The sequence below is a fragment of the Giraffa tippelskirchi genome, chromosome Y (assembly GCF_054371585.1).
Source record: "Giraffa tippelskirchi isolate mGirTip1 chromosome Y, T2T-mGirTip1v1.2.pri, whole genome shotgun sequence".
Lineage (NCBI taxonomy): Eukaryota > Metazoa > Chordata > Mammalia > Artiodactyla > Giraffidae > Giraffa > Giraffa tippelskirchi.
Genome location: NC_137290.1, coordinates 21,076,562 through 21,097,396, shown reverse-complemented (window position 1 = coordinate 21,097,396; position 20,835 = coordinate 21,076,562). Strand labels below are relative to the sequence as shown.

The 20,835-nt window shown below is 43.8% G+C and overlaps 1 pseudogene; it reads left to right on the top strand.

Moving 5' to 3' along the window:
* The first annotated feature begins 3,502 nt into the window (after positions 1 to 3,502).
* LOC145537725 (MYND-type zinc finger-containing chromatin reader ZMYND8-like) lies at positions 3,503 to 20,281 on the top strand (annotated as a pseudogene).
* Positions 20,282 to 20,835: the final 554 nt, after the last annotated feature.

The following is a 20,835-nucleotide window of genomic DNA, read 5'->3' as shown; positions in this document are numbered from 1 at the left end:
TCTTTTCCATTGCCTTAGGCTTTTATTCATTTTTAATAGAAGCATTTAAAATTGTGAACACTTCTAGACATGCATCTCATGAATTCTGATACGCTGTGTTTTTATTATCACTTAGTTAAAATATTTTCTAATCTTTCTTTTTATTTTTTACCTCTTTTTTAGAATTTATAGCAATTGGAGGCTAATTACTTTACAATAGTGTAGTGGCTTTTGCCATACATTCACATGATACAGCCCTGGGTGTACATGCGTTCCCCATCCCGACCCTCCCATCTCCCTCCCCATCCCATCCCTCAGAGTCATTCATCCCAGTGCACCAGCCCTGAGCACCTTGTCTCACGCATCAAACCTGAACTGGTGATCTATTTCACATACTATACATGTTTCAATGCTATTCTCGCAAATCATCCCACCGTCGCCTTTTCCCGCCGAGTCCAGCAGTCTCTTCTTTACATCTGTGTCTCTTTTGCTGTCTCACATATAGGGTCATCATTACCATCTTTCTAAGTTCCATATATATATGCGTTAATTTACTGTATTGGTGTTTTATCTTTCTGGCTTACTTCGCTCTGTATAATAGGCTCCAGTTTCATCCACCTCATTAGAACTGATTCCAATGCATTCTTTTTAATGGCTGAGTAAAATTCCATTGTGCGTATGGGTCAGAGCCTTCGTCTCCATTCATCTGCCGATGGACATCTAGGTTGCTTCCATGTGCTAGTTATTGTAAACACGGCTGCGATGAACATTGGGGTACACGAGTCGCTTTCAGTTCTGGTTTCCTCGGTGTGTAAGTCCAGCAATGGGATTGCTGGGTCGTGTGGCCATTCTATTTACAGTTTTTAAAGGAATCTTCAGATTTCTTTGTCACTGGGTGCTCTGGACCTTTGGGTGAGAAAGGAGCTGTCGTTGGATGCCACCTAGGCTGTCTAACCAAAGCACTCCTTGCTGGATTGCCCATTTGGTTAGGACATTGAGTGACGTGGATGAACTATGCAGTCCATATCTTTCTTGGGTTCTTCCAGGCAGCTAGTCTAGCTCCTCGATTTGTTATTTTCAGTAAGGAGTTACGGAGGACTTCCTATCCCCCCGGCACTGTGCAAAGATTGTCCTGGAAGGTTGATAATGTTATCAAACCCATTGTCCAGGGGAAGAAACTGAGGCTCAGAGAGGTAGTTCACCCGTTCAGGCTCACACAACTAATAGAAGCAGAGGAGCAGGACCTGAATTCACCTCCTTTGGGCTCCAGTATCCAAGCAAATGTGGTCATGCTTGTCATTCTTGGGTCCGAACATTAGTTACCAACTGCACCAGCCCTGAGATCCAGAAATCAAACCAGACTGGATTTTTTGATTCTTTCCCTTTGAGCCCTGGAGGAGGTGGATATAGTTCACTCCTGATCCTGCTGGGCTGTTTGTGGCTCTTGCCCTTTTACGATTTTCTCTTCCGTGATCCCACTAATGGTAACCATTGCTCTAGAATGAAGACAATACAGAGTTGATGGGGATTTCCTCTTTTCAAGCTTGTAGGGTAACGGATTATTTACCTACAGATGGATGACGCTCACTATTGGGAGTAGGAAATACAAAGAGGTTAAATGAAGTTATTGTTAGAAATAGACTTTTGCCAATTTTTGCTTGTATATGTAGGAAACTCCTGTTGTTTTATCGTTTTTCCTTTTGCTTGAGACATGGAAATGGGTGCCTTTCCTCTGGACTCAGTTACCAGTAGAAAAACAGTAGAAGCACAATGATGGTTGACTCTGCTTCAGGGCAGGGAGCAAGATGGGGGCTGGGCAGCTGGGTGACCTGGAGACAGTGCTCCCCCAACCGAAATGGGACAGTACTTCTCAGCCCCAGCCAGGCTTGAAGCCCTGTGACTGAGAATGGCCAGGTCTTCTGCTCTTTCAGGCAAGCCTAAAATCTTAATTTCTGTGTGAAACTTCTGGGTTTCTGAATTGGCCAGCACATTCTAAGTTAAAAGCGACAAATAACGAAAGATTGGAAAGCATTGGGTCAAATCATTGCTTCCTAAATAACACGTCTGCTTGCCCCACGTGGCTCTTGCGCTGTGAGTTTGCAATCCCTGCTTTAAGGCTTGGCTTATTTCTTTGAGTCATGGACAGAAAGAGTAAAAGACTTAACGCTTTGGGAATATGTGGGAAGAGCCCAAGTGGTGACTCAAGAATCCATGTCTCTAGCCTCGCCTCTCTGTCTTGGTTTTCTTTGTGTCCCAGGACAAGGGATTTCTCAGGCCCTCTTTTATTTCTAATCTGTAAAATAGAAGCACAAGCTGGAATCAAGATGGCTGGGAGAAATATCAATAACCTCAGATAGGCAGATGACCCCACCTTTATGCCAGAAAGTGAAGAAGAACTAAAAAGCCTCTTGATGAAAGTGAAAGAGGAGAGTGAAAATGTTGGCTTAAAGTTCAACATTCAGAAAACTAAGATCATGACATCCGGTCACGTCACTTCATGGCAAATAAATGAGGAAACAGTGGCTGACTTTATATTTCTGGGCTCCAAAATCACTGCAGATGCTGATTGCAGCCATGTCATTAAAAGACACTTACTCCTTGGAAGGAAAGTTATGATGAAGCTAGACAGCATATTAAAAACAGAGACATTACTTTGTCAACAAGGGTCTGTCTAGTCAAGGTTATGGCTTTTGCAGTTGTCATGTGTGAATGCTAGAGTTGAACTATAAAGAAAGCTGAGAGCTGAAGAATTGATGCTTTTGAACTGTGGTGTTGGAGAAGACTCTTGAGAGTCCCTTGGGCTGCAAGGAGATCCAAACAGTCCATGCTAAAGGAGATCAGTCCTGAGTGTCCGTTGGAAGGACTGATGTTGTAGCTGAAACTGCAATATTTGGCCACCTGATGCGAAGAGCTGACTCATTAGAAAAGACCCTAATGCTGGGAAAGATTGAGGGCAGGAGGAGAAGGGGACAACAGAGAATGAGATGGTTTGATGGCATCACCGACTCAATGGACATGAGTTTAGGTGCACTCCAGGAGATGGTGGTGGACAGGGAGGCCTTGAGTGCTGCTGTTAATGTGGTCGCAAAGAGTCAGACGAGACTGAGCAACTGAACTCAACTGAACTGAAAATTGATCAGTTTTAACAAATCCTGTGTAGTGTTCCCTTCCATCCCTCCCATTCTATGTTTCCCAGTACTTACCTATGCTGCCAAGATTGAGCTCTGTATAAATTAGAAATGCACGTGGTTTGGTCCGATGTCATTTTTGAATGTCAGTAACTGAAACACTTTCCAGGCAAGTTCCATTTGTCACTTGTATTCACCTGCAACTTAAGTCTACTGCTAACGCCACCAGGCCAGTGTGAGGCATTGCGATTTTTTTTTTTTTAATTTCAGCATTGAGCATGTTAAATATTTGTGGTTTTCTGGTCCTGCTCCTTTTTCTGTGAGCATGCTACATCCTGTTTTCTTACTTTCTTTTTTTTAATGTAGGCATAAATGAAATCTCAGAAGGTGTTTATATGACTGTCAAGCCCAGCGATTCCAGGAATACAGAAAAGTCAGATAGTAGCGAAAGTGACCCTATCAGTGATGAGGAGCAGAGGTCCAAGAATGAGCCAGAAGTTGCTGAAGACACAGAGTTGTCTCAGATGGGAAAAGAGCCATCTGCTTTCAAAAAAAAAAAAGAAAGAAAAGAAAAGAAGAAAGTCCAAATTGGCAACCCCAGTAGAGATAGAAGAGGAGCTGAAAGCATGTCACCAGCCAGTGAGAAAGGCAAGATCAGTCAAGGAGAAGATGAGCCCCCAGCTTGAGAAGGACTTTTCAGACAAAGCAAAATTCTTTCCTCATCCCACAAAGGATAAGCTGAAGGGAAAAGGTGAGACTGACTCCCCAAGAGTGCATTTGGGCCTGGATTCTGATTCATAGAGCGGATTTGTCAGAGATTTAAGAGAAGACCTTTCTGCACTGGAGAGTCGAAAACCTAGGAAGGAACCCAAAGAAACATCTCCCAAGCAGGAGGGTAAGTGACTGTATCAGTTTCTGCTTTCTTGATTTGGTTTTAGAATGCCACATTGCCATTTATACTATCACATGTCATGTCACCCTCAGACATCATGAAGTGTGCACAACAAAGCTTGGGGTATCTCCAAGTCACCTAGCTAGTTACTGAGCAGGACAAGGACTTGAGCTGGGCCTGCCTACCTTTAACCTTCTTGGTACCCAATGTGGTTGATTTTGAGCACAGGAGAAGAAGTCTCTTAGAAAGTAATAGGTGCTTCCAGCAGTCAGGTCATTTTGAACCTAAGCAGTTTCCTTTCCAATATATTCACTTACATGCCTCAAGTGGTTATCAATGCTAAGACGTTGGACAGGGCTGAAATTGAGAAAAGCGTTCAGTTCAAAGACCTTGATGAGTTTATTATCCCTTACCTCCCCTCACACTGCCCAGGCATCTCAAAATACATTTTCTTACTAGAGTATAAGGTTTTCCGGTGAGCGGCACCAGACTGCTGAGTTCTTCTTCAGGTCTGTAGAAATCCAAGGGGCATTGTATGATGCACACCAGAGCCTGTTTTCTGCCATATTTGCATTTAGCTGACATGGGCCCAAGGCCTCTCAACCTTGGCACTATTGACATTTTATGCTGGACAGTTTTTGTCCTGTTTATTGAAGGATGTTTAGCAATATCCCTGGTCTTTACCAACTGGATGTCAGTAGCATCTACCCAGTGGAGGACTTCAAAAGTGTCTTGACAAAGCTAAATCTCACCTAGTTGTCAACTGCTGCCTGAGTCTTAGCAGTTCTCCCTTTACTGCTGTTAGGGACTGAACCAGCAGTGGCTTCTTTCAAACTTGAGACACCCCAGACATGTTGGTAGACCCTACAGTGGAACATCAGTCCAGTTCAGTTCAGTTGCTCATTCGGGTCTGACTCTTTGTGACCCCATGAATTGCAGCATGCCAGGCCTCTCTGTCCATCACTAACTCCCGGAGTCTACCCAAACCCATGTCCATCGAATCGGTTATGCCATGCATCCATCTCACCCTCTGTCGTCCCCTTCTCTTCCCCCCCCCAATCCTACCCAGCATTAGGGTCTTTTCCAATGAGTCAACACTTCGCATGAGGTGGCCAAAGTATTGGAGTTTCAGCTACAACATCAGACCTTCCAATGAACACCCAGGATTCATCTCTTTTAGGATGGATTGATTGGATCTCCTTGCAGTCCAAGGGACTCTCAAGAGTCTTCTCCAACACCACAGTTCAAAAGCATCAATTCTTCGGCGCTCAGCTTTCTTCACCGTCCAACACTCACATCCATACATGACCACTGGAAAAACCATAGCCTTGACTAGACGGACTTTTGTTGGCAAAGTAATGTCTCTGCTTTTAAATATGCTATCTAGGTTGGCCATAACCTTCCTTCCAAGGAATAAGTGTCTTTTAATTTCATGGCTGCAATAACCAGCAGCAGTGATTTTGGAGCCCAAAAAATGGTCTGACACTCTTTCCACTGTTTCCCCATCTATTTCCCATGAAGTGATGGGACCAGATGCCATGATCTTAGTTTTCTGAACGTTGAGCCTTAAGCAAACTTTTTCACTGTCCTCTTTCAAATTCATCAAGAGGCTCTTTAGTTCTTCTTTACTTTCTGCCATAAGGGTGGTGTCATCCACATATCTGAGTTTATTGATATTTCTCCCAGCAATCTTGATTCCGGCTTGTGTTACTTCCAGCCCAGCGTTTCTCATGATGTACTCTGCAGAGAAGTTAAATAAGCAGGGGGACAATATACAGCCTTGATGTACTCCTTTTCCTATTTGGAACCAGTCTGTTGTTCCATGTCCAGTTCTAACTGTTTCTTCCTGACCTGCATACAGGTTTCTCAAGAGACAGGCCAGATGGTCTGGTATTCCCATCTCTTTCAGAATTTTCCACAGTTTATTGTGATCCACACAGCCAGAGGCTTTGGCATAGTCAATAAAGCGGAAATAGATGTTTGTCTGGAACTCTCTTGCTTTTTCAATGATCCAGCGGATATTGGCAATTTGATCTCTGGTTCCTCTGCCTTTTCTAAAAGCAGCTGGAACATCTGGAAGTTCACAGTTCACGTATTGCTGAAGCCTGGCTTGGAGAATTTTGAGCATTATATTACTAGCCTGTGAGATGAGTGCAATTGTGCGGTAGTTTGAGCATTATTTGCCATTGCCTTTCTTTGGGATTGAAACGAAAACTGACCTCCTCCAGTTCTGTGGCCAATGCTGAGTTTTCCAAATTTTCTGGCATATCGAGTGCAGCATTTTCACAGCATCACCTTTGAGGATTTGAAATAACTCAACTGAAATTCCATCACCTCCAATAGCTTTGTTCATAGTGATGCTTTCTAAGGCCCACTTGATTTCACATTCCAGGATGTCTGGCTCTAGGTGAGTGATCACACCATCATGATTATCTGGGTCGTGAAGATCTTTTTTGTACAGTTCTTCTGTGTATTCTTGCCACCTCTTCTTAATATCTTCTGCTTCTGTTAGATCCATACCAGTGGAACATAGGAATGATTTAAAAGATATTTGGCCCGTTGGTGAAGCAGTCAGTGAATTTCTCCGCTGGCTTGGCAAGTGGCTGTTGATATGCCCAAGAAAGATAAGAATTAATTAAGAGCCCAGGAGAAACATGGCCTAGGAACAAGTTGGAGATTGTAGCCATAAAACCTCTTGTACTTTGTGAGTTACATACACGGATAGCCAGTTTTAATTATGTAGCTCAGTGGTAAAGAATCTGCTTGCCAATGCAGGAGACGCAAATTTGATCCTTGGATTGGGAAGATCCCCAGAAGGCAATGACAACCTACTCCAGTAGTCTTCCCTGGAGAATTACATGGACAGAGGAGTCTGGTGGTCTATATAGTCCATGGGATCACAAAAGAGCTGGGCACGACTTACTGACAAAACAGACAACGGGCAGCTTCTGATAGGACGCATCTTCTCAGTTCTGTGTGCCCTGGGGTTTTCTTAGTCTCACTGCTTAAAGCAGGAGGGGGGATGGGTTTTGAGCTTTTATCCTCTGTGTTTGTATCATTGTGAACTGTTGCTGAACCTCAGTTCCTGGAATTCATTGAAAGAGGATGGAATATCTCTCAGTGATGCAGGGTAGGATGATAGAGAGCAGTTGAGTCGGTCAGGAAGGATGGATCAACACCTCATCCCTTAAAATTATGAGTGGCATCTGAAACATCCAATTCTGTGTGGACTGCGGTTTGAGGGACCACTTCTGATGCTGCAGAAAGCAACAGGAGTAGCATTTTTTCCATGAAGTTTGTGGAATTGTTGGGTCCCAGATGGCAACTATTCCTTTCTTTCTGAAGTCGACTGTTTGTTTAGTTGTGGATTTTTTCACTGCTTCCAGAAAGGATTTCAGATATACTGATAAAATGGAAATCAAGACACCGAGAAAAATGAACATGAAATAGTGAGAGATGTAGGGAAATTTTACATACAGAAATAACTATGTCAGCCTTCAGAATTAGCAAAGTCACTCTTCCCTTTTGGCCCTGAGCTTCCTGCAGTTGAAATGAAAAGGGAAAAAACATATGAGTGCTTTAAAAGAGCTCATGCCCCCCCCCCCAAATACAAGGCACTCCAGGTGATAAAATGAAGCTGAGCTGTTCCTCTCACTGGTGTCGGAAGGAAGTTTCTCTAGGATCCTCTGAACGTGGTGGGAATTTTATGTAGAGGATGATTCTGAAACAATAGGTCAGTTAGAGGAACTTCACAGAAGTTGAAATCCAGAGCCACCTGAGGATGATTTCGGTCTTGAAGAATTGGCTTCATGTCAGACTCTGCAGTTGAGCATCTTTTCAAAGGTGTGATTTCACTTATGTGTTTATTAAGTGACTGGTGCTTTGAAGAGTGCTTGGTGACCTCCAAGTGATCTTCAGTTAGAAGTGCAGCTTATACAGAGAAACTGAATCCTCAGATTGAAAGATGGCTTTTCTAGCTAGAGATGCCAGAACAGAGGCTAATGGAGCTCGCTTCAGGACCTTGACTCCACTTACATGTGTCATATCAGCCGTTTCCAGCCTTCTCTGAAAAAGTCCTTTTTTCATGTACAAGACAGTAACCTAAGTCTGATATAAGTAGGCTAGTTGGGTGGGGTCGCCTTTGGAGTGTTGACTTTTAAGAAAGTCACTTCTTTTTGAGAGTGCAGGTGAGTATATACTCCAAAATTTTTAGGACAAATGGAATTTTCCATGGCCTTTCCTCTTCCTCCCCACCGTCCCAGTAAACCTTCCATATCCTTTAGAAATTAAAGCGTTTTAGTGACTAAATGAAAACTCCCCCAAAGTGTGTCAAGCCTGGAAAGTTTTCAGATTGCATACTCCTGCTTTGTTGTTGTTGTTTGTTTGTTGGTTATTTTAATTTGAAAAAGAGCCCGAATGGGACTCTTTCAGAGAAGTTACCACTCTACAAAGCCAGTTGTTTGCTTTTGCAAGAGGAGAGAGAGAAAGGGCCTTTTTGTGGTTGCCCTTTGCCCAAGATGGTATCAGACTAGCTTATCCACAAGGACAGTATATTTCTTAACCACATGGCAGAAAAGAGAGGCACTAACGTTGCTTTTGCAAGTTAGAAGCCTTGCCTGTGGGATCTCTGCCTTTTAAAAGGGGCAAGCTCAAAGCCACTTCTGCCCCTGCAAGGGGAAGGGGCAGAGGCTGTGACCGACATCTGAAAGGTTGTCCTGGGAACGGGTGGGGGCAACCTCACTCTAGGTAGAGATCTTCTCTCAGTCCCACCCTGTGTTCTGGCTCAGGACTTGGGCTGAATTCTTCCCCAGAGGAGCAAGAGGGCCAGTCAGTTGTGTAACCACCAAGACCCCCTCCCCCCTCGGGTGGAAAAGTCAGCCTGTCAGCACTCTTCTCCTTTCACACTCCTTGGTTTTCCCAGAACAACAGTTAACTGAAAATTTCCCCTAGAATAATCAAGAACTCACGTCTTTTCTGGGTGACAGAAATCTAAAAATGACAGGCATGGAGTCATGCAGTGGAAGCATGCTGAGCCCCCCAAAAAAGGTGTTGTCATTAAGGGCTTGCTTGGTGACTCAGATAATAAAGAATCTGCATGCAATCCTGGAGGCCCAGGTTTCTTTCCCTGGGTTGGTTAGATACCCTGGGGAAAGAAATAACAACCCACTCCAGTATTCTTGCCTGGGAAATCCCATGGACAGAGGAGCCTGGAGGGCTACAGTCCATGAGGTTGCAAAAGTGTTGGACACGATGGAGCGAACTCACTTTCAGTCCTTATTAAACCTAGTTTTATGTCCAGGCACATCGTCTGAGACCAAGGATGCTGACTTGCATCCATGTTTTTTTGTGTGAACCCGAGGGAATCCTCTCTGGGGATGGATGTTCATCTGTCCAGTGCCTGGGGCCCCTGCAGTCGTAACGGATCCCTTCGCTTACAGATGAACACTCCTGTGGTCACCCCCGGGCCAGCCCTTCTCACTGCCTGACCTCACCCTCCAAAATTCTGCCTATTCCTGGGCATGTCTTGGCTAAAACTGTTCTCTTCCAAATTTTCCCTGCTGTCTGTTGAAATCCTGCCCTCCACTCTCATAGCTCATTTTCTCCCAGTAGATGCACTCCAAAAGGCAGCATTTTTCAAACTCAGCCACTCGTAGTCATTATTTTTGTCATTCCCAAAACCTGCTTGTTCACTTATTGCCCTAGTATATATTTTTTATCTGAAGCAGCAGCTGTTTAAAAAAAAATGAACTCAATTTGGAACTTAAACTTAACTAGCACACAGTAGGGAAAACAGTATTTTGTGCTGTGCATAAAAGATGCAAAATGGAGAACTACAGTCAAAACGAAAGCAAGGCTTCTAAAGTCTCCATAAATACCATTGGGCTGGGGATGGTTCTGTCCTTGGTGTGGAGTTCCCTTGAGTGGTAGGTGTCAAGACTGCCAGGACCACACTGAGACTCTTCGGGAAGGAATTAGAAGAGATGAAAGGGAACACTCTTCATTCTGGGTGGTTCATTGGTATTCAGTGCTTTGGCCACTGGGAGGCTGTCTGGTTCCTTGGGGTACATGCTCTGTAGGTTTCCTGTCCAAGCAAAGGATTCCTGTTAATGACCAGACGGACTTTGGCTAAGTCTTTCTCAAAGTGCTTACTGAACTCTAACTGTGAAACAAGGTACTTGCAGCGATTCTGTTTAGCCAGTGGGTCATCGACTAACAGGTGGGCAACTCCAGGCCAAGGGGTGGGTCATGTTGGCCTCAGTCCCTCAGAGGCCTTGACAAGTTTCTCAAATGTGAGCAAGCCCACATTTGAGTAACCCAAGGAGTCTGATACTTGAAGTTGCACATGCTGAAGAAGTGGCCTAAGCATATAAAGCAAGAATATGCCCATTCATGGGGAGGCCCTTGGCATGACAGCCTGGGATGGTCACCTAGAACTCACTGACCTGGAGACCCTGCAGGTCAGCCTGAGTCCCGTCGACTTTCTGTTTTGTTTTTTCATGTGTTGGCTTCCGTCGTAGGTGAAGCTCCATCATCCACAACAGTGGGCAGCCACTCTCCCCCCGAAATGCTGGTCCTCACCCACTCATCCTCCCAAACTTCCACAGCTGGGGTCACGGCCGCCAACGGCACCGTCTGCACAGTCACGGCCCAGCAACCACCACCACCACCACCAGCAGCAGCAGCATGAGAAACCCAGTGAAAAAGCAGAGGCCAGTTTTACCAAAGGAGACTGCCCTGGCCATGCAGCAGGTTGTGTGGAACTCATCAAGTAAGTTTCAAACGTCCTCCCAAAAGAGGCACATGCAGAAGATGCAGCACCAGCAGAAGCAGCAGCAAAGCTAGCAGCAGCAGCCTCAGTCTTCCAAGAGGACGACATATCAGAACAGACAGGCTGTGAAATGTACCGAGCCTCCCTACTCTGCACTCCATGGCACCAGCTCTTTTTTTGCCTCATGGACAGGGGAAAAATAGTCCTTGTTTTATTTGTTTACTTCCCCTTGGTTGCCTGGCCACTGTATCCTAGAGGTCTGACACGTTCCATTTGGCATTATTTTTAAAAATTAATTTGCAGCTTGCTGTTTTACTTTTCTTTTCTCATTTTACAAACAGTGCATACATGTCTTCTTAGAACGAAGTGAAATGGATGCCTAGACACACAAAAACTACAGTCTTGATTGAATTCATATTTCATTCTCCACCTTTTCTCAGAGGTATTGTTAACCATAGGGTCTTTTTCTAATTCACGTATGCATATGCATTTTTCTGTAAGTTGGCTTAAAGCTCAACATTCAGAAAACTAAGATCATGCCATCTGCTGGCATCACTTCTTGGCAAAGTGGCTGACTTAAATTTTCTGGGCTCCAAAATCACTGCAGATGCTGTTTGCAGACATGAAATTAAAAGATGCTTACTCCTTTTTGAGTTTATTTTTGTGTATGGTGTTAGGAAGTGTTCTAGTTTCATTCTTTTACAAGTGGTTGACCAGCTTTCCCAGCACCTTGAAAGGAAAGTTATGACCAAGCTTGACAGTATATTAAAAAACAGAGAAATCACTTTGTCAACAGAGGTCAGTCTAGTTAAGGCTATGGTTTCTTCAGTGGGGGTGTGTGGATGTGAGAATTGGGATAACAAGAGGGCTGAGAACAGAAGAATTTAAGCTTTTGAGCTGTAGTGTTGGAGAAGACACTTAAGAGGCCCTTGGACTGCAGGAGATCCGACCAGCCCATGCTAAAGAGATCAGTCCTGGGCGTACATTGGAAGGACTGATGCTGAAGCTGAAAGTCCAATACTTTGGCCACTGGATGCAAAGAGCTGACTCATTTGCAAAGACCCTGGTGCTGGGAAGGATTGAAGGAAGGAGGAGAAGGGGACGGCAGAGGATGAGATGGTTGGATGGCATCACCGACTCAAAGAACATGGGTTTGGGTGGACTTCGGGAGTTGGTGATGGACAGGGAGGACTGGCGTGCTGCAGTTCACGGAGTCGCAGAGCGCTGGACATGACTGAGGGGCTGAATGGAACTGAAGTGTCTTATGTGTGAACCTTCAAGTTGGGAATTTTGAAAGACGTGAATGTTTGCATGTTTAATCCTGTAAGTTAGTTCACCTCCCTGGCGTACATTGTCACCCGCACACATCCTCTACAAGTCGTTGTGCTTTGTGTGCTTTACTGTACAGAGTGCAGTATTACAGTATCTTTATTTCAAGCCCAGGATGTCCATAAGAAAGCATAAAAGCAGCAGTGATGTACCTGGTATTGTACTATCTAGCTGATTGTGTTAGTTGGTTGCTTAGGCTAACTTTGTTGGACTTCTACAAACAAATTGGACTTAGGAACATGCTCTAGGAATGGAACCTGTTCATAAGTAGGTCACTCACTGTACTATTTATTTTGAAAATCTGGTCTTTTTGACTTTAAATGGCTTTTACTGGAGCATCTCTTAGAAAAGATTGACCACTGGTATTTGTTTTTTATTTGTTTGTTTTTTTAAGCAGAATTTCTCATGAATTTGAATTAACCAACTGACAACCATCTGGGGGAGGCGAGCAGAGACCAGGCTTCCCGCTCTTTGACTCAACACATGACATTAACCCTATCGTGATAGCTGGAGCTTCAAAGCCCTATTGACAGCAAACGACCAGATGCACTTTATAAGTCTTTCTGTCTCCATACAGATCCACAGGCTGAGGATTGAGATACAAAGGGGAAACCAGAATTGAAAGACACATGTATACCCCAGTGTTCATTGCAGCCCTGTTCATAATAGCCAGGATATGGAAGCAATCTAGATGTCAATGAGTAGACAAATGGATAGGAAAGCTGTGGTACATATACACAATGGAATATTACTCAGCCATTAAAAAGAATACATTTACCTCAAGATTGCTTTGGCTATTCGAGGTTTCTTAGATTTCCATACAAATTGTGAGATGATTTGTTCTAGTTCTGTGAACAATACCATTGGTAGCTTGATAGGGATTGCATTGAATCTATAGATTGCTTTGGGTAGTATACTCATTTTCACTGTATTAATTCTTCCAATCCATGACCACGGTATATTTCTCCATCTGTTTGTGTCCTCTTTGATTTCTTTCATCAGTGTTTTATAGTTTTCTATATATATAAGTCTTTTGTTTCTTTAGGTAGATATATTCCTAAATATTTTATTCTTTTTGTTGCAATGGTGAATGGTATTGTTTCCTTAATTTCTCTTTCTGTTTTCTCATTATTGGAGTACAGGAATGCAAAGGATTTCTGTGTGTTAATTTTATATCCTGCAACTTTACTATATTCAATGATTAACTCTAGTAATTTTCTAGTAGAGTCTTTAGGGTTTTCTGTGTAGAGGATCATGTCATCTGCAAACAGTGAGAGTTTTACTTCTTCTTTTCCTATCTGTATTCCTTTTATTTCTTTTTCTGCTCTGATTGCTGTGGCCAAAACTTCCAAAACTATGTTGAATAGTAGTGGTGAAAGTGGGCATCCTTGCCTTGTTCCTGACTTTAGGGGAAATGCTTTCAATTTTTCACCATTGAGGATAATGTTTGCTTAATGGAACTGGAGGAATCAACCTGCCTGACTTCAGGCTGTACTACAAAGCCACAGTCATCAAGACAGTATGGTACTGGCACAAAGATAGAAATATAGATCAATGGAACAAAATAGAAAGCCCAGAGATAAACCCACGCACATATGGACACCTTATCTTCGACAAAGGAGGCAAGAATATACAATGGAGAAAAGACAATCTCTTTAACAAGTGGTGCTGGGAAAACTGGTCAACCACTTGTAAAAGAATGAAACTAGAACACTTCCTAACACCGTACACAAAAATAAACTCAAAATGGATTAAAGATCTAAATGTAAGACCAGAAACTATAAAACTCCTAGAGGACAACATAGGCAAAACACTCTCCGACATAAATCACAGCAGGATCCTCCATGAACCACCTCCCAGAATATTGGAAATAAAAGCAAAAATAAACAAATGGGACCTAATTAAAATGAAAAGCTTTTGCACAACAAAGGAAACTATAAGCAAGGTGAAAAGACAGCCTTCAGAATGGGAGAACATAATAGCAAATGAAGCAAGAGACAAACAATTAATCTCAAAAATATACAAGCAACTTCTGCAGCTGAATTCCAGAAGAGTAAACGACCCAATCAAAAAATGGGCCAAAAAACTAAACAGACATTTCTCCAAAGAAGACATACAGATGGCTAACAAACACATGAAAAGATGCTCAACATTACTCACTATTAGAGAAATGCAAATCAAGACCACAATGAGGTATCATTTCACACCAGTCAGAATGGCTGCTATCCAAAAGTCTACAAGCAATAAATGCTGGAGAGGGTGTGGAGAAAAGGGAACCCTCTTACACTGTTGGTGGGAATGCAAACTAGTACAGCCACTATGGAGAACAGTGTGGAGATTCCTTAAAAAACTGGGAATAGAACTGCCATATGACCCAGCAATCCCACTGCTGGGCATATACACCGAGGAAACCAGAATTGAAAGAGACGCGTGTACCCCAATGTTCATCGCAGCTCTGTTTACAATAGCCAGGACATGGAAACAACCTAGATGTACATCAGCAGACGAATGGATAAGGAAGCTGTGGTACATATACACAATGGAATATTACTCGGCCATTAAAAAAATACATTTGAATCGGTTCTACTGAGATGGATGAAACTGGAGCCCATTATACAGAGTGAAGTAAGCCAGAAAGAAAAACAACAACACAGTATACTAATGCATATATATGGAATTTGAAAGATGGTAACGATAACCCTATATGCGAGACAGAATAAGAGACACAGATGCATAGAACAATTGTATGGACTCTGAGGGAGAAGGTGAGGGTGGGACGTTCTGGGAGAATAGCATTGAAACATGTATATTATCATATGTGAAACAGAACACCATTCCATGTTCGATGCATGAGACAAGGGCTCAGGGCCGGGGCAATGGGATGACCCAGAGGGATGGGATGGGGAGGGAGGTGGGTGGGGGGTCCAGGAAGGGGAACACATGTAAACCCATGGCTGATTCATGTCAACGTATGGCAAAAACTATTACAATATTGTAAAGTAATTAGCCCCCAACTAAAATAAATAAATTTATTAAAAAACAACAACAACAAAAAAAACATTTAAATCAGGTCTCATGAGGTGGATGAAACTGGAGCCTATTATACAGAGTAAAGTAAGCCAGAAATAAAAACACAAATACAGCATACTAATGCATATATACATATATATATATATATATATATATATATATGTTTCAGAAAGATGGTAATGATAACCCTAAATGCGAGACAGACAGGGAAAGAGACACAAAGGTATAGAACAGTATTTTAGACTCTTTGGGAGAGGGAAAGTGTGGGATGATTTGGGAGAATGGAATTGAAACATGTATATCATCGCATGCAAAATGAATCACCAGTCCATTTTTGATGCATGAGACAGGGTGCTCGGGGCTGGTGCACTGGGATGACCCAGAGGGATGCGATGGGAAGTGAGGTGTGGGGTGGGTTCAGGATGAGGAACACATGTACACCCGTGGCAGATTCATCTCTATGTATGTCAAAACCACTACAACATTGGAAAGTTATTAGCCTCCAAATAAAATAAATAAATTTATATTTAAAAAAATTAAAAAATATAATAATGGAGAATTTGAATGAGGAATAACTATATAACTGCATGGGGGGGGATATCCAGTGGCTGCAGCAAAAGGAGCTCTTGGACATGAAATACAACTTGGGTAAGTGCTGCTGACCTGGCCTCCACTGACAAAGGTTTGGATAGGAACTTCTTGGCATGTCTAGAGTTAGGCCCAAATGTGCACTCAGTCAAAAGTAGTCCAGGCCGCCTTACCAATCTTAGGGAGAACACGGCATCTTAGGGAGTCTAACCTGGAGAAACCAGGTATGAAGCAGGAGCTAGCAGAAACCCGTTTTCCTCTCTTCCAAATACCAACATCAGCAACAAATTCATGACAACAACTGTGGTAGCTTCTCCTGCTTGTGAGCTCTGACCTGTTGTAAAACTGAGAGAAATCTCAGTAGCCTGAGCAGTTTGATCATTGTCCTGTCAGCCCAATGATCAGTCCTGATGCCCTGTCTGGAAGATTAGATCTGCTGCCACTAAACACATCAGAAAAGAAATATATCCAAGTTGTAGCCCCAGCTCTGCTCATCTTAGCTGTGTGCTTCAGTTTCCTCATCTGTGAAATGGGTATTATAGGAGTATACACTCCTTAAGGTTGGAGTAAGGATTAAAAGAGTTCACATTTATAAAGTGTTTACAACAGTGCCTACAGATCATAGGTACTCTGTATTTGATAGAGAAAAAATCTTATACAAATGATAAATTTCAAAGTGAATTGAGTGGACATTTTTCAGAGGTTTTATGTGAGTACTTCCTACAGAATCACCGCAGGGCCCCATTTTCAGTATCCCCAGGACCTGACGTTCATGATCATGCTTACATTCGTGGTCAGCGTGGTGGATGCCCATTTTACAGATGAAGACATTGGAGCTCAGGGAAGGTGGGTGATTCTCTGCACGGGCTCATATGACCAGGGCATCCCCGACCCAAGGTTTCACACCTGTTAGGATTCACCTTCTGACCTGGTGTGAATGAACCCATGGCTTGGGATGGGCGATGAAGTCAGTATCCTCTCCCCTCCCGTCCTCTGGCAGAGTTGAAAAAGGCAGAGATGCGGCAGAGCCTAGAACAGGAGCAGGACCAGCTCATTGCTGAGGTGAAGAAGCAACTGGAGCTGGAGAAGCAGCAGGCAGTGGCCGAGACCAAGAGGAAGCTGTGTTGTACCAACTGCAAGAAGGAGGATGTTTTCTACTGCTGTGGAATACCAGCTACTCTAAATACCCCTGGCAGAAGGCCCACTGGCCCGAGCACATGAAGTCTTGCACCCAGTCAGGTGGGACTAAGAGTGTCCCCTGGACCCGACTGTGGTGGACGGGTCCTTGGCTCCTCCTGGATCACAGGGCGCTTGCCACGTTCACTCACCACATATGACTCCTACATACACGAGAGTAGCAGGCAGACACATAGCCAAGTCTCCAGGCACCATTGTCTCCACCCTCCAGTTTACTTGGATGCATTCACTTGTGTGAATGGAGCTTGTAATGACAGCCCAGATGACTTTACCTTCATGTGGTTTGCTGTGGTTCCCTGCTTGGGGCAATATTTGTCTCTGCCCCAAGCAATGTGGTCATCCCTGGTAGCTAAGGTGGTAAAGAAACTGCCTGCAATGCAGGAGACCTGGATTTGATCCCTGGGTCGAGAACATCCCTTGAAGAACGAAATGGCAACACACTCCAGTATTCTTGCCTGGAGAAGGCCGCAGACAGAGGAGTCTGGCAGGCTACATTTCATGGGGTTGCAAAGCGTCAGAAATGTGAGTGACTAAGCAGACACACACACACACACACACACACACAAATCAAACACATCTTCTACCCCATTCTGCAATGCACAATGTACAATATACTAGACAGCCCCCACCATGGAGCCCATCTTGGACTCAAGGCTATAACAATCACTAGTGCTTATGTGAAGGACAAAGTGCTGCTTTGGAACTAATCTGCCTTTTAAATCTCTTTCCAAAACACAGCAAGCAGATCCCAGGCCAAGAAACTCTAGCTGGAGACACCACCTAGTAAGACTTGATTAATAATATGTATTAGTAATATTTTATACTTAGTGCTCATTTATGGCCAATACTAGAGTTCTGTGTTTAGAAGAAGTCTCCACTTCAAAGAATATATTTAAACAGAAATAACATAAATAATGTGACAAGGAAATGTGTCAGTATATTGCTAAATTTTTCAAGGGTGGTAGATAAATGACCCAAGTTTGAGACGCTTAGGCAGGGGTTCGTAAGCTTTTTTTAGAAGGTCTAGAGAATAAACGTTTTAGGATTTGTGGTCCATGTGGTCTGTGAAAACCTTTCAACTATGCTGTAACAGGGTGATAGCAAGTGCATGGGGGTGCACACTCGTCTAAAATAGGAAATTATGAAATTGGAACAGTCGTACTATTTGCTTCACGAACATGCTTATATCTCCAGAATGATTTAATAAAACTGATGGTGACTGCAGCCATGAAATTAAAAGACACGTACTCTTTGGAAGGAAGGTTATGGTCAACCTAGATAGCATATTTAAAAGCAGAGACATTACTTTGCCAACAAAAGTCCGTCTAATCAAGGCTATGGTTTTTGCAGTGGTCATGTATGGATGTGAGAGTTGGACGGTGAAGAAAGCTGAGTGCCACAGAATTGATGCTTTTGAACTGTGGTGTTGGAGAAGACTCTTGAGAGTCCCTTGGACTGCAAGGAGATCCAATCAATCCATCCTAAAAGAGATCAATCCTGGGTGTTCATTGGAAGGTCTGATGTTGTAGCTGAAACTCCAATACTTTGGCCACCTCATGCGAAGGGTTGACTCATTGGAAAAGACTCTAATGCTGTGTAGGATTGCGGGCGGGAGGAGAAGGGGACGACAGACGATGAGATGGTTGGATGTTATCACCTACTCGATAAACATGGGTTTGGGTGGACTCCGGGAGTTGGTGATGGACGGGGAGGCCTGGCGTGCTGCAATTCACGGGGTCGCAGAGAGTCAGACACGAATGAGCGACTTTCAGTTCAGTCAATCTGTCATGTCCCACTCTTTGCCACCCCTAGAATGGCACCACACCAGGCCTCCCTGTCGTTCAGCAACTCCCAGAGTTTACCCAAACTCTGCTGGATAGCGGTGATGCCATCCTCATCTCCTGTTGTCCCCTTCTCCTCCTGCTCCCAGTTATTCCCGCGTTAGGGTCTTTTCTGGTGAGTCAACCGTTAGTATCAGGTGGCCAAAGAATTGGAGTTTCAGCTACAACATCAATAATTTCGTTGAACACCCAGGGCTGATTTTTAGGATGGACTGGTTGGATCTCCTTGCAGTCCAAGGGACTCTCAAGAGTCTTCTCCAGCACTACAGTTCTAAAGCATCAATTCTTCGGGGCTCAGGTTTCTTCACAGTCCAACTCTCCCATTCATTCATGACTACTGGAAAAACCATAGCCTTGACTAGATGGACTTTGGTTGGCAAAGTAATGTCTCTGCTTTTTAATATGTTATCTAGGTTGGTCCTAAATTTCCTTCCAAGGAATAAGTGTCTTTTAATTTCATGGCTGCAATCACCATCTTCAGTAATTTTGGAGCTCCACAAAAAAAAAAAAAAAAGTCTGACACTGTTTCCCCATCCATTTCCTATGAAGTGATGGGACCAGTTGCCGTGATCTTAATTTTCTGAACGTTGAGCTTTCAGTCAACCATTTCACTCTTCTCTCTCACTCTTAAAAATGAACATATCTTCAAACACAGTCTGGAATTCCTGTGTCTGGGAAGGCTTCGATCCAGCTATTCAGGGACCACAGTGTAACCTGGGTGGAGCTGGTTGGCATGTCTTAACACATGGTGGTTTGCACAGAGCAGGGTTCCCCGCAGTCCTGGGAACTACTATGCTCAGCGTATATGTGACTTCTGTCCCCCTCTGCACTCAACTACCACCCCTCAGCAGGAAGTAGACCCCGATGTGAACACGGAAACACTAAATAAGTTATCCCAGGGCGCTTCCTCCGAAACTCAGGCAGCCCCCCTGTAAACCAGCGCCTTGAAAGCGAAGGGGACGCCAGCTGAGAAATGCAAGGACAGTGGCTTGGTGAGTATCCATCGCACACACCTAGGGCCAAACAGAATCTCAGAGCAGCCCCCTCCCAATACCATGGTGATTCCCGTGATGTGGGAAGTTGTCTGTCTTCAGGCTGCATGTAGAGGGCAAGTGTTGTCTAGTAGAACCTCCTGTGATGATGGGAATGTTCTACATCCCCTCTGCCCATTGTGAAAACCTGCGACCAGCCTCATATGGCACTTGAACAATGAGCACTTGAACTGGGGCTAGTGTGACCAAAACCTGGATTTCAGGTTAATTTAATGATAATGAATGTAGATACAATAGCCATGGGTGGCTGGTGATTGCCATATTGGACACAGACATCAAATTTCTGATTTTCCCAGGGGGTGCCATATTGATTGCATGCAGATGTTATTTTACAGGACACATTGGTCATTTTTTACATTTGTAGTCATTATGATTTTAATTCGTGTGTATCAGGGAAAAACATCAATTCATCCCAGAAGTCAAACCTCTTTGACTTTATTGATATCATGGCCTAGGAAGAGGTTACTGTGGAATAAAAGTGAATTGATATAATATGATTTAGTATATAGGTAGCCTTCTCTATCCATGGATTTCTCATGTGTACATGCAAACAACCAAAATTCCATCTCTGTTTGGTTGAATACATGAATGTGGAACCGTTGGATACAAAGGCACAGTTGTATTCATCCTTCTAGGCCATTTTATATAAGGAACTTGCACGTCCTTGGATTTTAGTATCCTTGGGGGGTCCTGGAACCATTCCACCTTGGGTACTAGGGGATGGCTGTACATCCTTTGGGGATAGGATAGAAATCCAGAGAGTAGAATAGGTCAGAGAGGGGGGAGTTGACAAACAGTGTTCTTGAAGCTGAGGCTCTAGCATTGAGTAAGGGGCCTCGATAGTTCTGTGTCCAGGGAGATGGAGCAGAAAAGGGCACAGGGCTTAGGCCACACTGACTGGCTTGGCCTTCCCTCCCTGAGCATGCCAGGCAGAGGGCCTTAAGGTGTTGTCGGGGCCATGATGAGCACCCCTATGGATCCCCGGGCTTCCCTGGGGCGGGGTAATGGGGAGGCCCTGTTTAAAACAGTG